The sequence below is a fragment of the Temnothorax curvispinosus genome, unplaced genomic scaffold, assembly GCF_003070985.1.
Source record: "Temnothorax curvispinosus isolate PA1 unplaced genomic scaffold, ASM307098v1 QBEX01011708.1, whole genome shotgun sequence".
Lineage (NCBI taxonomy): Eukaryota > Metazoa > Arthropoda > Insecta > Hymenoptera > Formicidae > Temnothorax > Temnothorax curvispinosus.
Window position 1 is genome coordinate 1 of NW_020221488.1, and position 14821 is coordinate 14821.

The 14821-nt window shown below is 44.3% G+C and overlaps 1 long non-coding RNA gene across 1 annotated transcript; it reads left to right on the plus strand.

Moving 5' to 3' along the window:
• Positions 1-9144: 9144 nt before the first annotated feature.
• LOC112461736 lies at positions 9145-9866 on the plus strand. Its single transcript, XR_003041581.1, has 2 exons — positions 9145-9498; positions 9633-9866. It is a non-coding gene; the product is annotated as an uncharacterized LOC112461736 (long non-coding RNA).
• The last annotated feature ends 4955 nt before the right edge of the window (positions 9867-14821 follow it).

The following is a 14821-nucleotide window of genomic DNA, read 5'->3' on the forward strand; positions in this document are numbered from 1 at the left end:
CCCTTCACAAATGCAAATAGGGCTATAGAAACAGTGGAAAGAGTTCAACAAGGCGTTAAAAGATCAAACATACGTGTTCCTACTGGGCTTCTCTTTCTCTGTTTCTCCGTCTTTCATTTTTTTCAATGATTTAACTGGTCCTTAACAAAAAAAGAATGGCACGTGCGACAGCGAACGCGACGTATTCTCGATTAAGCTGTATGCAAACATTCAAGCATTCGCGATCATGCTGTCCGCGACTTAATTTCGCCTCATTGCAGACCAGCCAACCGGAAATCCATTCGATTCGCGGGTATTGTCGAAAGCTCGCCGATATATAGACGAACGGTCGTTTGCGAGTCGTCACTTTTGACAAGTCGACAGAATGGGTTCGACGACGCGTTCAAACTACCTGCGACACCTCGAACTCCTCGCCATTGTTTCTGCGCTCTTGTAAATAATGGCGCGAGCCGATCGCGGGTAAGACGGGGCGTGTGCCGTCACAAAGCTACCCCGCCTTGACGAGAAAGGGTTGATTGCTATCCAAAGTGGTCTCGAGCCATTAACGAGTGTCCCCACATCTCAAAAAGTGAAGCGAAGGGATCGGTTAATCTGTTCCCTGTTGATTGAATCAATTCAGTTCGTACGGCAGCCAATTGAGAATGCACGCAGTGTTTTCATCCTTCCGATTTCTTCGCTCGAGAAGACTCGCTCAGCGATAAATAAGTGTTTAAAACGTTATTAACATGCGCGTTTAAATATTACTGGTTCAAATTATTTGTTGTAATTAGAATTTACATTTAGTGCCCGTTTTCCTCTCGCTTACATGCCAATAAAAAAAAAGAAATTTTGTTTCTATTAGATTCTATTCTTCTTTTGTTTCATTGTTATGTGCAAGCCTGTTGTAGTGAATGTACGTGTTAGTAAGAGAATTGATTCAATCGAGTCGCTATTTATTTTTTTCCAGAAATTCTATAAATATTTGTAAAAGTGTAAGGCAGTATTTATCTATTCTTTCGATTAATTTTTAGCAAAATCGAAAAGAGCAAAAGAGCAACATATAGTGGCACAAGAGAGACAGCTTCTTAATCGAGAGTTGATTATTCAACTTGATATTATAGTACGGCTTTCTCCTCTTTTACTCGAAAAATACGCGCGTCTCTTCCTTTTCTCTTTCACCGTCTTTACAAATTTTCATTCTCAACGGAAAGGGGTCGTTGGAGCGTAACTGAGTCGATGTGACAGGATCGGCGCGCTTTATCGCGCGACAATATAATTATTTTGTACGGCCACGCGAGCCACGCGAGGAAACTGAGGGTACGTGTGAAAGCGTTGCGGAGGAAGTCGGGAATCTCACAATGACCTGCGGGGGCCCCCCGTTTGTTTGGCAAACAATCGGCGGCTCGATTTGACTGCGGTGAAAACAACGAGCAATAATCAACCGTTCTTTCGCGCAGCCGAGTGGAAAGATGAGGGGCACCTTGACGAGTATACTCCCTTCGATCGAACCTTTCGTTCGGAGCCAATCGGTACCGATTGTTTTACCGATATCACGAATCATCGATCTACGTGCTGACTAATTGGAAATACTTGTTTCGCGGTTATTACAGAGAATATTGATACGTGAATGTGAAAGGAGGTATTTCAAGCCTCGTCGATGAGGCCGTTTATCGCTTAATCATCACCAGAGAACACGACGACTCCTAGACCTAACGCTAACGCCGCACGTTTAACGCCAATAACCCCCACGCGCGCGAGCGCGCGCGCGTAATTCTATCTCGTCTCGTCTCTTCATCTTCCTTCCTCTTTCGCTCCTGCCGACAATGCGCCAGTCGCTATAAATACATACGTACGCGCGGGCGCGCGCGCGAGCGAGCGCGAATACATCGCGACTGTCGCCACGTGTGAAGCAGAGCTCCGAGGGTCTCTTTCGCTCCGTTCGTTCTCGCTCTCTCCCGACATCTCATGGGTTTCTTTCTGTTTGGCCTTCGTCTTCGTTCCTCTAGCCTTTGCTCCACGTCTTCTCGCGCGAGACCCGGGAGGAATATTCCCGGTCGACATTTTTCTCGTAGGAATGCGGAGTCGTTACGTTCGCGAGGCGTTACGATCGAAACGCCCGAGATGTTCTGTACCGGTTCCACACATGTGAACCTGGAAGATTCTTCCGTCGGGAATTCGAGATCGCCTCGCATCATTTCGCGAAGTCGGAGTCTCGAAGGTTTGCTAATAAGGCTTAACACGCTGACGATCCTCCCGTTTATTCAGGACTGAAACGTGCCATGGATGGCTAAACCCAAGTCTCGATGTGGTGTCAGATTTAGAAAAGTCTCCCTCTAATTAATTATAAAACCGAGAAGGGAGAGCTGCGTCAGAACGTGAATTTCACTCGCGAAAAGGACGCAAACGTACACGCGCATTCTGTGATAAAAATGTTAGAAAGAAGAGGGAAAAGAAAAATGCCGTCGAGACAGCAAGGTTACAATTTTTTGTCCATGGTCTCAGTGCTATAATAGACATCATGCGGTGCCCTATTCGAGCTACCGATTCGGCAGGCCTTCCACGAAGGGCTACGACCGAAAAAGGTTCGCTGGCATGAATTAAAGACGGCTTCTGGGTAAGTAGATACAATAGATTCCACTACCAGGCCTCGTTATCGGCTTCATTTATGTCTTCCATCTATCTCCCTGAGATCTATCTATTTCACGCACTCTCATATTTACTCTGTACAGTATTTATGCAATCATTGGTCTACTTTAACCATTAAATCGCCTCAATATCTTGCGATTCTCTCTGAAAATCAGTTCTGTAAAATGTCATGAGGTTTTTACAATCTTGAGCTTGGGCCATCTTAGATGGCTTAGAGTAGGAATGGAGAGCGAATTGCTTTCGTTTTGATAGTTAACATGGTTGAAGCTATAGTAGTAATCGATATAGCTTCACTTCTGAGCAGATGTGTTAGCTAATTTTTCTTTAGGACCTGTGAACATCACAGACGCGTCATCCTGGTCCTTCTCGAAGACCTCTCGGGACGAATACTCGGGCACGAGGATACCCGAAGTAACACGAACGCAATCATGAAGACGAAAGCATACGCATGCGCACACCCGCGCTGGAGGACTCCGTCGTCGGAGCAGACATCTCTTTGTTACGGGGTCCAGTTCTTTCCTCGTCGTAGGAAAGGCTTCGAGTCAGATTCGAACCTAGTCCATCTTACTAACACTTGGGACATCTTCTAAAGGACGAAATTTTTTCTACCGTCATCTTAAAAAAAAATATACTAAGAACAAAGCATAAATTACTTTCTGGACAGGCCCAACTCCTATGTTTCTTCATTATCTATTCTTTCTCAGACCATCTTCTCGACTTTTTATTTTGTATAATAAAAATAAGGATTCTCGCAAGCTTTTCATTAGCGAGGAATATGATAATTTTGCTCGTAATTCTAAGTCTCCACAAAGATAGCAGCCGTTGATCGCGTGGAGATCGGATCGTAATCGTTGCTACCGGAACACGAACGCAGGAACGAACGGCCGGTAGGTCGGGCCGACAGGAACGTGAACGCTAGTTAGTTAGTCGCGCTCGTGTTAGTAGCCGCAGGTAGGCCCATCTCCACGGGTGCAGAACCGCGCGCGGATATACGGAGAATATAGGGCCCGACTGAGGGAGATACATATTTGTTACGGGACGATGTCGCTCCTCGGCGCGGACGTGATTCGCCTTCGCGATTCGAATAAAGACCTCCGCCTGGGTGACTTCGTTTCCAGGGTGAAGCTCGCCTGGAATCGCGAACATGTCTCCAATAGGAAGACGGCGATTGACGGTTTCGAATGCATCCAGCATTCAATCCTTGTATTCTTTTTTTCTCTTTCCTCTTTTTTTTCTCTCGATCGCGTGTCTCGACTCGGTAACTACTCGATAACGTTCCACGGAATAGCGGTATATGTTTTCACTAATTGCATAAAAACGCAACTTTCTCGACCCATCGAAATGTTAATGCAGTTAGAAATGTTTTAGACACAGTTAACGTTATGTAAAATTCCATTTTTGAAATTATTAATTTTTTAAATAAGTTTTTAGTAGTTACAATCAGCAGGAACTGTATAGATCGTATTCGCTTGTATCACTGTCTACGATATAATTGTTTTCGAGTTGGTTTCACGTTAACACGATTGACTTTCGTAACAGAGATAAGGTCGTTCGAAGAAAATTTCGTTTTCGGGGTGGGGCTCGTTAAGAATGGGAAGTACGGCTTCAACAACTACCAATCTTGTCGATTGTCCAAGTCTCTTTAGACACTTCTGTCAATCAGGATTTAATTGAAATTCTGGTAAACGAGATCCCACCGTCCCGATGTGAGCACGAACTCGAATGTCGACGACGTTTCCCCGATTCGACGTGTACTAATTAAGCCTCGCATTACCGGCGCATTGTGCGCTGCACGAACGAACTAATTAACGATGAAAAAAGACGTTGCGCGTGCGCCCGATGCATGCCTCGAATTTATTTACTCGCGTCAAATGATTTAATTACAAGGCGCGGGTATAGCGGGATTATAGCGCGAGAGACCGCTGAGTATAATTCGTCGGAGATCGCATCGAAGAGCGGATCGTAAGTTCTCGGTTAAGTGAAATCTGGGAATCCCCGACGGGGATAACGGCGCCCCATCTTGAAACTTGCGCCACCGATCGCGCATCGATCGCTACCCGCGCCACGCACGGCGGTAATTACTCCGTAGGGAATTTCGTAATCTCGGCCACGCGCTTAATCGGTAATTAAAGCTTAAACACGCAGTCGCCGCCGTGCCCCTGCCACGTCCCCTCTTCTGTCTTCTGCCTCCCCCGTCTCACGGCGTTCCATTCGCTCTCTCTTTCTCTCTCACTCTCTCGGTCTTGTATTCTTGGCATTACAGTATGTTTTTTTTTTCACGATCTTCACTAGGGCACTCATTAGGGGAAGACTGGCGGGGCGAGGGGGAGTCCTGGTCGGTTCGTAATTAGTGGCACTAACGAGGGACGCGTTTCTTGCGACGCGTGTACGCGCACCAATGTGCAAGACCGGTACATTGCCCACGAGAATCAATTTTCAGTTTTCCTTCTTCTACGGAGAATATCTTTTAGTGTATCGAATTGGAAATTCGATTTAAAAAACAAACCCGAAACTTTTGTCACATTTACCTTCAAAAACTTCAAAATTTTTTAAAATAGTGAATTACTATTAGATTGTTATAACGTTATCTATAATAGTTACATATTTAATAAGTAAATTGGGATGCATCGCGGTTATTTTAAAGAAATAATGAAATGCTGTAATGTAACGTATAGAATTAAGATCCGAAGTCGACCGCGATGCAGTCTCGATCGACCAGCCCGAGAGACCCTCGGCAAGTTTCACCTGTTCTTTTTTTCCCATCTCGAGTGCTATCTCTTTTAAAGGGCCCAACGCACACATAGACGCTCCTAGTCCAACCGGTCCACAGATACAGCCATGCCACCGTGTTCAAGGTGTTCATGGTGTAGCCGAAAAACGCTGTGAGAGTATACGAGGCAGAAGAGATAGAAGGAAGGAGAAACGGAGATAGATATACTTATATAGGAGATATATATGTGTATGTATATATATACACATATATTTATACGTGTGTGTAGATGTGTATGTATATGCATGAAACAGAGACGAGACACTGGTATAGCAGAATTATTTATGATGCCTGATAGAGACGCGGTTCCGAGGCAATGTTGTCTAAGAGGCAGGAGGCTTCACGCACCGGCATTCCTATCTTCCTTCTTGTGCTCTCCCATTCTTTCCCTCTTTCGCTGCCTCTTCGTCTGCTCTTCTCACTACTCGCCAACTTCATCCTCCTGCGCACTCGTCAACTTTCACATCTCTATAGCTTGAATCGGCTTAATGACGAACAGGCTCGACGCGAAATGCGAATTGTGTATCGCGTGTTATTGTAAGCACGATTCTAGACGTGCGTCATTCAGAGGGGCCCTTGTAGATTCCGTATTGTGACATAGAAAAAATGAGCTAGCAAATAGAAGTAATTTCAACTAGATGTCATCGAAGATATCATTAGGTTTTTTCTTGTACTTTTGCGTACAAAGAGAAGAAGGTAAACTTTCCTTTTACATGTAATTGTGCTTGAAAGTTGACGTACATTCGTAAAAAAAAATCTTTTTATCCCAGCTATTTAGCATCGAAGTTTATTGGTAATTTTGATTTTTCTTATCTGTTCGAAATTGCTAATATTGAAGAGAGATTCGTCACTCATACTCTGCTAATTATTATTAAGACATTGGCATAAACATATTTAAAATTTTACGAAATTTCTGCGATCAACGGACATTTCTTTTCCTTAATTTTCATTTTTGTAAAATTGGTTTGTAAATTTCGTAGCTCAAATTATAATCCAAAATAAATGTGCACATGTATGCAATAGATATACTTGTAGCTGGCTCTCCTCCTTTTAGAGATGGCAACATTATTAGAGAATGTATGATTATTTCGTAAATAGTATGAATCACCTGTCTTAACCCAACTATACATATGTATTGGCAAACAGGGCGAAAATGAATACAAGAGGATAATGACGGTTAAGCGCGTTTGCCTACGGGAAAGTTATACAGGGTCGATTTTTAACGGTCAAGCTCGTACACGCTATGCTTCGTGTCGAGACGGCGATCTTCTTTTAACGCATCCTTGAACACCTGCTCTTTATCCAAGTAGATTATGTTTCCATAATAACGGAGGATAAGTGAGGAATGATCAACGACAGTTGAAAACATGTTCGCAGGTAGAGCGAATTTTTTTATTCTTTTTAAGATAATGATAATCGTCACGTTCGTGCATCATTAATGATTCATATTTTCATTATGCATTTAACGTTACGCGTTACGTTAGAGACCTTGTATTAAGCAGCTGGATTTACGATACGAAATGTATCACGACAATATGGATCAAAACTTTAATAATGTTAACTTTTCTAAGTTAACATTATTAATACATATATAATTGTTAAAAGTAATTGTTAAAAATAATGATAAATATAGCGCAAAATACGTATCGTGAAGTTGTAATACTTTTCCTACGTATCGCAATACTCAATGGTTTTTATCATTCGCCCTTGCGCGAAATTCTTCGTAAGAAATTTCGTTCCTCTCAACAAAGAGAGAAAGGTAGGGGGAACAGCAGTACATCCATCGTACGGCGGGCGAGAGCCCCCGCGCCGCGGTTGCCCCGCGAGCGTAATAACTTAATTACGCGATGCCGCGGCGGGATAACGTTCGGGTGTTAAGCGTGGGGGCCACAGAGGTTAAAGCGGGACCCCCAAAGTTCCCGCTCGCGGGGCCAAGTGGAGGAGGTGGGTGGACGGGGCCACTCCGTACTGTAGATACTACGAGAAACGTGGGCGTCTTGCTCTTTGGCCCGCGGGAAGTTTTTTGTGGGGCGGACAGAGCTGCATTCTCTTATTTATTACCCGGAATATTAAGTTACCCACGTTATACCACGGGGCACCGTAAGGCCCCCATGGATCCTCGTAACTATCACCACCACCACCAGCAGCGGCAGAGCAACAGCAACAACACCGACATCTCGGCTGTGCTCCTCTGCATCGTTCCATTCTTGTCGCTCCTCCCTTCCGGAGAGATCGTGGATGCGGAGGGCACGATACCCCGTAGTGTGCTCTCCGGCTTCACCGACGGGGGTACCGCGGAAAGTTTCGTGGGAGGGTAGGCACGGAGAGGCTATCGCGGATCGGGGATCTAAATTGATTTTAGATCTCGGAACTCGATTGGTGCCCGCTACGAGTAACGCGGTGTTAATTAAGAGAGACCGCACTGCCGTCTCAATACAGGTGGAGCCTCGCATTACGAAATTACGACTTGCTTATTCCCGCCACTGGTGTTTTCCATCGGTGAATTTATCACGCGAAATCTAACATACCAAAGACTGAGGCAACATTTCTCGTTTTACGTTTAAAATTTAAAATCGAAATATTAGCTGTCAAATTGTAATCAAATTTTTTATAGAGATGTATAATTTCGCGTAAGAAGTCGATTTTTCTTTTAAGAATGGCACGTGATCGCGGTTAACCGCAAGTTCTGTCGGCCAAAAAATAAACAGCAAGGCTGCGGAGCGAGGTGCATAATCGAATCGACGACTTGTCACGACCACGATGGAGACAATGTAAAATTTAAAGAGAGACGGGCGGCGGTAAAAGATGCAGGTGGAGGAAGAGAGCGATGGAGAGCAAGGAGACGAGATGAAACTGTGCTTTTTGCGTGCATACAGCGCGGCTCACGATGTGGCGCGGTGCGGCAAGACAGGGCCAGGTATACTATACTCGCGCTAAGGTCGGAATACGAAACAAAAAGAAAAGAAAAAAAAGAGGGGAAAAAAGAAAGCGGAGGAAGAGAAGCAGGCGAAGGGCCTAGGGTTCGCAGCCTGTTTCGGTCGTTCATAAATCCTCCACCTTAGCTTCGTCCCCCTTCGCCCCCTCTGTTCCTTTCTTCCCTTTCGCGCTTTCGCACACGCTCACATATACGTATGCGCGCGAGTGCGCGCGCGCGCAAATGCAGCTGAACACGCACCACCACAACCGACCTTACTTTCTTATCCAATTTCTTATCCCTCTTTCCTTTCCCCTCCCGTTGTCCGCGTCATTATAGTCCGCAGCCTCTCATTTGTTTCCCTGTCTAAGCTCCCATTCTGCAACGAATAGCGGGGGAAGTCACCCGCACAAAGTCGGATAGAAGCTGGAGAACGAAGGGAAATGCACACTCGGATCGTAGTATGGCGTGCAAAGAAACGTGATGCGTAACAATGACATAAAAGTGGCACAGAAATAGAGGATTGTACTAAAAAGCGTGAGTAAGTTCAATGAATTTGCATTTGCCTTCCCAGACAAAACAATGCTCAAAATCGAGATATAAGACGTCTTATATCTCGATTTTGGATATTGTGCTGTTCAGGTTATGTCATTTCGAAAAGACACGTTAACGAAGAAACATTAACGATCGGCTTTGCGAAATGAAGTCTCTTTCAAACGATTGTACGCGTAGATACACCATACCATACCATATCATTCGTATTATATGGCCTATCTTCGCAAACAGTTCGTCGCCGCGCAAATTATCTCGATTGTTTAAGGTAAACGTACCAGTGGCCGCACACGTCCCAGTCGCCGCACACGACTTTAATGTTTTCAATGTATTAAGCATTTCGTGAAGAATATTGCAAATTTAAAAATTGTGTAGGGATCTACAATACGTTATTGTAATAACAAACAAATTTGAAGTATGATTCTGCACGGATTACCATTTATTTTAAATTGTTTATTCGGTCTCGCACGTCACGGCTGTTCGGATACTGGTACAACCCTGCGAAGTTCGCTAGTCCCAGTAACCGCACATCGCGTAGCACGCTGTTTCTCGATCGATGCAAAGTTGTTACTACGGAATTAATTCTGGTGTTTCGATTAAAAGAAAACAAAATATCGTGTGGAAAACCGATTGATAAGTAAGTACTCATTGTTGATAATATATCTGCAATAAATCTAATGTGCATGCTGAATCTGTGCAACCAGTATCAGAAAAATTGTTTGCTGTTTACATGGAGAGGTTATGTTACGGTTGAATATATTTTGGTTTAAGGCTGCGGTCCACTTGACGCCACAAATGCTTTGAAGCGTTTTTCTTCTCCTTCTTTCTTCATTGAAGGAGGAATGCTTCGAAGCATTTGTAGCATCAAGTGAACCGCAGCCTAAATATCGTATTGTGCGGACACTGGGTGGGACATACCGAGTAAAGGCTGTGCGGACACTGGTACATTTGACCTTTTTATCATTTTCGCGGCATAAATAATAAATGACTGAATATTAAAATAAACATTGCATGTGTTTTAGAAACTAGAAACCCTAAGCTTCAAGATGGTTCAAGTCATTTGTACCAAGCATGCGTCTAAATGGGCTAAATTTGTATCACAATCTGAATTGTGGCTTAAGTGTGCGACCACTGGTACATTTACCTTAATACGGAGGTGACTCTTCGGCAGCGAGCTTCTCCGAACGGGCCGCGTGATGAGATAACGAGATAGCGCGTCTCACCCTCGCGATTATACCGTAAATATATCCTATTCCCCATTTATACCGAAGTTGCATGTACCCCACACGCTTATTCAGCGCCGTGCAATTGAGTCGGATGGCGTAATACTCGTATATGCGGCGACCACCACCCCGGCTAATTGTAAGCAACGCAGATCCGATCCGCCGTAGCGGCCTCGCGTGCATTTCCGGCGATCCGTCGATCACAATTACATATATCTCGTTGATTCAATTACGGGAATGACTTTACGACGCAGTTTCCAGGTCCCGATACGCCCCTGGTGCCTATTGCGCGGGTTGCATCCGGACCCGTGCACAAGGTGCCCGGCGGGGTCTCTGGGGCTCGCGTTCACGATACGTATCCGCGATACATCGGAGAAGGTGATACGCGCTCGCGCTCGCACGCGGGTCGTTGTGTTGGTGCGTTTCGTGGTGGAGGGCGGCGGAGGTGGAGGTGTGTCGACAATCAAGATTACGTGGGCGGATACACGCGCGGCCCAGCGCCGGCGGCCTGGCAGCCCTGTGCGCGTTCCCGCTTCTTCTCTCATTCCACCTTACCTTCTCTCTTCTTCCTCCGCGCGTCCCGTCCCATCCCGTCCCATCCCGTCCCGTCCCGTCTCCGTTCCTCTACCAGCGCGCTCCCGGCCGGACCTGGGCCCTAGGACCCCCTCTGGATCCCCTACCTCGGCTCGATCGCCACCGACGCGTAGCTCGCGTACCCAATCCCTCATTCCCCCGGTTACTATTTACAATTCGCTCGGTATCGCGTGCAAGTGCAAGCATCGAGTGCGCGCATCCTCGCTTCTACACATCGAATCGCGATATCGCGAACCGGCTGGCTGCGATTCAGAATTGACTCGCTTCGCCTTTGAAAGGATGCTCGCTAACGAAAGAGAACATGGTTTGATAAATATTCTAGAAAATATGCACATGGCGATTCTTGCCTGAAGCGTTTCGCTAAATGATGAAGCTATGTAAGCATCTCAGACTGATGAGCTTGATTAACTGAATTTAATGAAAAAGAAATTGAGTTTTAATATTTAAGCGCATCAGTCGTCGATATAATATTGGAGTTTTGGAGTGCCATTGTAATGTAATTAAATCGTAAACGTAAGACCGCTGATTAATTTTGAAACTTCTGATTGGAATCTCTATGTCTGTGGGACCGTGGTCAAGCGACACCAAGATCGTCCTGTCCCTTTCCCTCCCTCGTTCCTCCTTCGCGCCCGAAGTGCCCGGACACGTCACGGTGTGTTGGTAGTGGAGAACGCGAGATAAATTCATGAGCGCGATGTCCTCACGACCACGTAGCCAGCCGCTTCGAGCGGCCCGGCCATGTAAATGTAAAGAGGGCTTTGCGAGAAGCGAACGAACGGAGCGCATTTTATTAGCGCGCGAACGGGTAAGGTTCGAGAGGTGGGAAGGTGGAAAAGAGGGAACCTTGTAGGCTCGCGCGCTTTTGGACCGACCTTGCCTCGCGCGAGCACACGCGTGCGATTACAGCGTCGTTTGTATATCTTCTTACGTGTAACGAAATCGAACGGGGTAAAAGAATTTAAGGGAGAGTCGGGTGAGAAAATATATACGTAACGCGAGATCAAACGTCTATATGTGTTAAATGTCTACTTGAAGATTCGTATTCTCTAAAAAATGAATATTTCGCGCGCGAAACGCTATCTTCGGATTATATCTTTTACAATTTGCTTCGCGTTACTTTGTCACAACAGTGTGTATGCGTTGTATGCGTGCGTGTGAGAATGTGTATAATTAGCAGAGTAAAATTCCAATATTATTTTGTCTACTATGAAACAGTATCACAAAAATAAACGTGACTTCGCACATTCGGATAAATAAGATGTCCCGCGCCACAAGCTCAATATTGTAATCGCCCTTCTTCAGCATTGCCGGTGGCAAAGCGTTATAGGCCCGTCATTTATCCCATATTGCGAGCGGAGATTGGAGAGCGAGCGTAATTTCAGGCGGACGGAATGAAGCGTGGCGTCGCGATAAAAAAGGGGTTCTCCGTAGTTTTGTGTCATGTTCGCGCCATGTTGTACATTAGGCGTGGGATATACGTCTCTCGCGCCGAGCCGGCAGTGAAGATGAAGAGAGAGACGGGCAGAGATTCGCAGGTAATTGTACGAGGCAATCACGTGCGCGTTACAGCGTTCTACTTAAAAAGCGTGACAAAACGCAGTAGTTCTTCTAACTCCGCGCGCGGAAGAGAAAGAAAGAGAGGCAGAAAGAGGGAACAAGAGACGCCGGAGCATAACTAAAATCTTCATTACCAAACCGAAAAAATTCCTCCCGACGCATCCATGACACAGAAAAAAAAAATCGTGAAAGATGTTTGGAGGGCGATGTGTTTCTCATCGTAATTCAAAAAGGGACAAATTTTTTGGAGTAACGTTTGGAAACACGTGTGTAAAACAAGTACCGCCTTGAGCTTCTTCGTGTCGATAAACGTCCTTCGATTCCCCGTCAATAGAGTCATTAGTCACGGCTCTCGGTGTACCCACCATATTCGTCTACCTGCGGCCCTCTACGGATGCCGATCTTTCCTGCCTGTGCGATGAATGCATTCCATGCGGCACTCGTTTTAAAGCTTGTTTGCTTTAAACCCTACTTCGTTAGAAGTTTTATCTTTTTCGAAAACAATTTCTATTTTTCGAAAATCATTGAACAAATATTGTGACCAATACACATTAATATGTATACCTAGTATGAATGTATATATATCCTAAAATATATGTCCTAGTAATTTTACACATCATTCTATACAATTATTATTATTTAACGAGACGCATTCTATATACATTCTATATATATATATATATATATATATATCGTAAAATATATTTTATATGTAGAGATGCATTGTTTTTAAAAATGCATTTAATTTTTTTAATTTTAGATTTTATATTCAAAAATGATTTTAATAGGTACTCGATATTAAATAATTAGCCTTTGGGAAAATGTCTATAAATGAAAAAGTTTCATTCCGAAAATATCGATATTCGACAAGACAGGTGAAACGGTTTTCCAGCGTTAAAGAGTCACAATGATGAATAATGCAAGTTGCAGCGCGTAACATTTTTGTGCACGAATTACTTCGTTAGTGGCGCCTGGTCGACGACGACGACGTTACCTGCCTGCCTCGCATGTCGATTTTACCGAAACCTGAAAAGGCAGAGACGACAAAGAGGCAGCGTGGTTTCTGTGCTGCAACCGGAACCCGAAAGGCAGGGAATTGGTAAGCGTCGCACGTACAAAACCTACGAAGGGACGTATCCTTGTATAATCGAATCCTACCGGGTAAATCGCGTGTTTCAGCTGTGTCGGAATGGTGAGGCAACAAACGTTCATTAAAAAGGCGTGGGTAACACTTTGGAATATCCTGTTGTCGGATAAACTGTTTATGGTAATAAGTCATTTGTAGAGGCACGATAGAGTGAATATTTGACGAAATATAATATTGACGTTTATTTTATTGCACAAATATAAGTGATATGAACCTGCTGGAAACGCTAAAGTATAATTGAGCGGTAGTTAATAAAACTGTTAGAAAATCATTTCTCAGAGCTAGAAAAATATTTATTACGAATAGCTACTAAAAGCTTAATTACATATATTTGATTTGCAAATAATTTGAAAAAGATTTCAATATTTATTAGTTTTTCTTTCGTTATTTACTTTACACGCGTTTAGTTTTCGATACATTAATATATAATTACACTTTGCTGAGTAGATTCTGCATGGTTTTGTGATTTCGCAATCGCGAAGGATACATCAGGCAGAGGTGGAAATTGGTCGAGAACCACGATAAATCTACCGGCTGGTACGATAAATTTCTTTCGCGGAAACACAAAAAGCGCATTAACGTTGCTCGGTTATGTATCCAGGCGACAAAACTGCTTATCGCGTTACTTGTCGAGAAACAGTAAAATCTGGTAATCCAAGTTCATAATTTTTAATTTAAATATTGTCTTGCAGATTAATCCCTATTTTGTTATCTAATTTACTTATTTAGTCATAATGGTGATTGATATCAACGATAACAATCTACAGCTTATAAATTTCAACACCGCGTGATTTTATGTAGTGAGTAAAGTTTCATGCAAATGTAATAACATAAACGCCATACGAACATCAAACAGAGGTAGCGGCATACATTTGTAATGTAGCCCACAGTGATATCTAAATCTTGAAATTTCAAAGAAAAAATATCCTGACGCGTGCTAATAGCACAGACTGCTAATTCGCACATAACTTACGAGCGGCACGGTCTGTCTTCTACGAGGTATCCGAGGACGAATCTCCGGCTCAAATGAATTAAACGCACGTACGCGAGACGCGCGCTACGCAGCGTTCGAATAGCCTATAAATAACACTACGAGCGAGCATATAGTGCGCCGTTAGGCCGGATTTGCAGCGAAGGCGCGGCTCCGATCGATCCGCGGCGACGGCGACGGCGACGTTTCGCATATCGATAGACCGGCGACCGATCTCGCGTGTAAATACCTTGATTAACGAGGCTCTGCCTGATCGTAATCGAGTTTCCTCGCTCGTTCCGAACTCGTTTTGAAAGCGTCGCACCCGATTCTCGAGCGCGTAATCTTATTGGCGCAAGACGTGTTTCCCGCGAGTCTCCTCGCTCATCTTCGTCCTCGCTGTTATTAGCGCGTGTTACTATTTCTCAGACCGTATATAATTGATATAAAAGCATGTTTGTAAACTAGT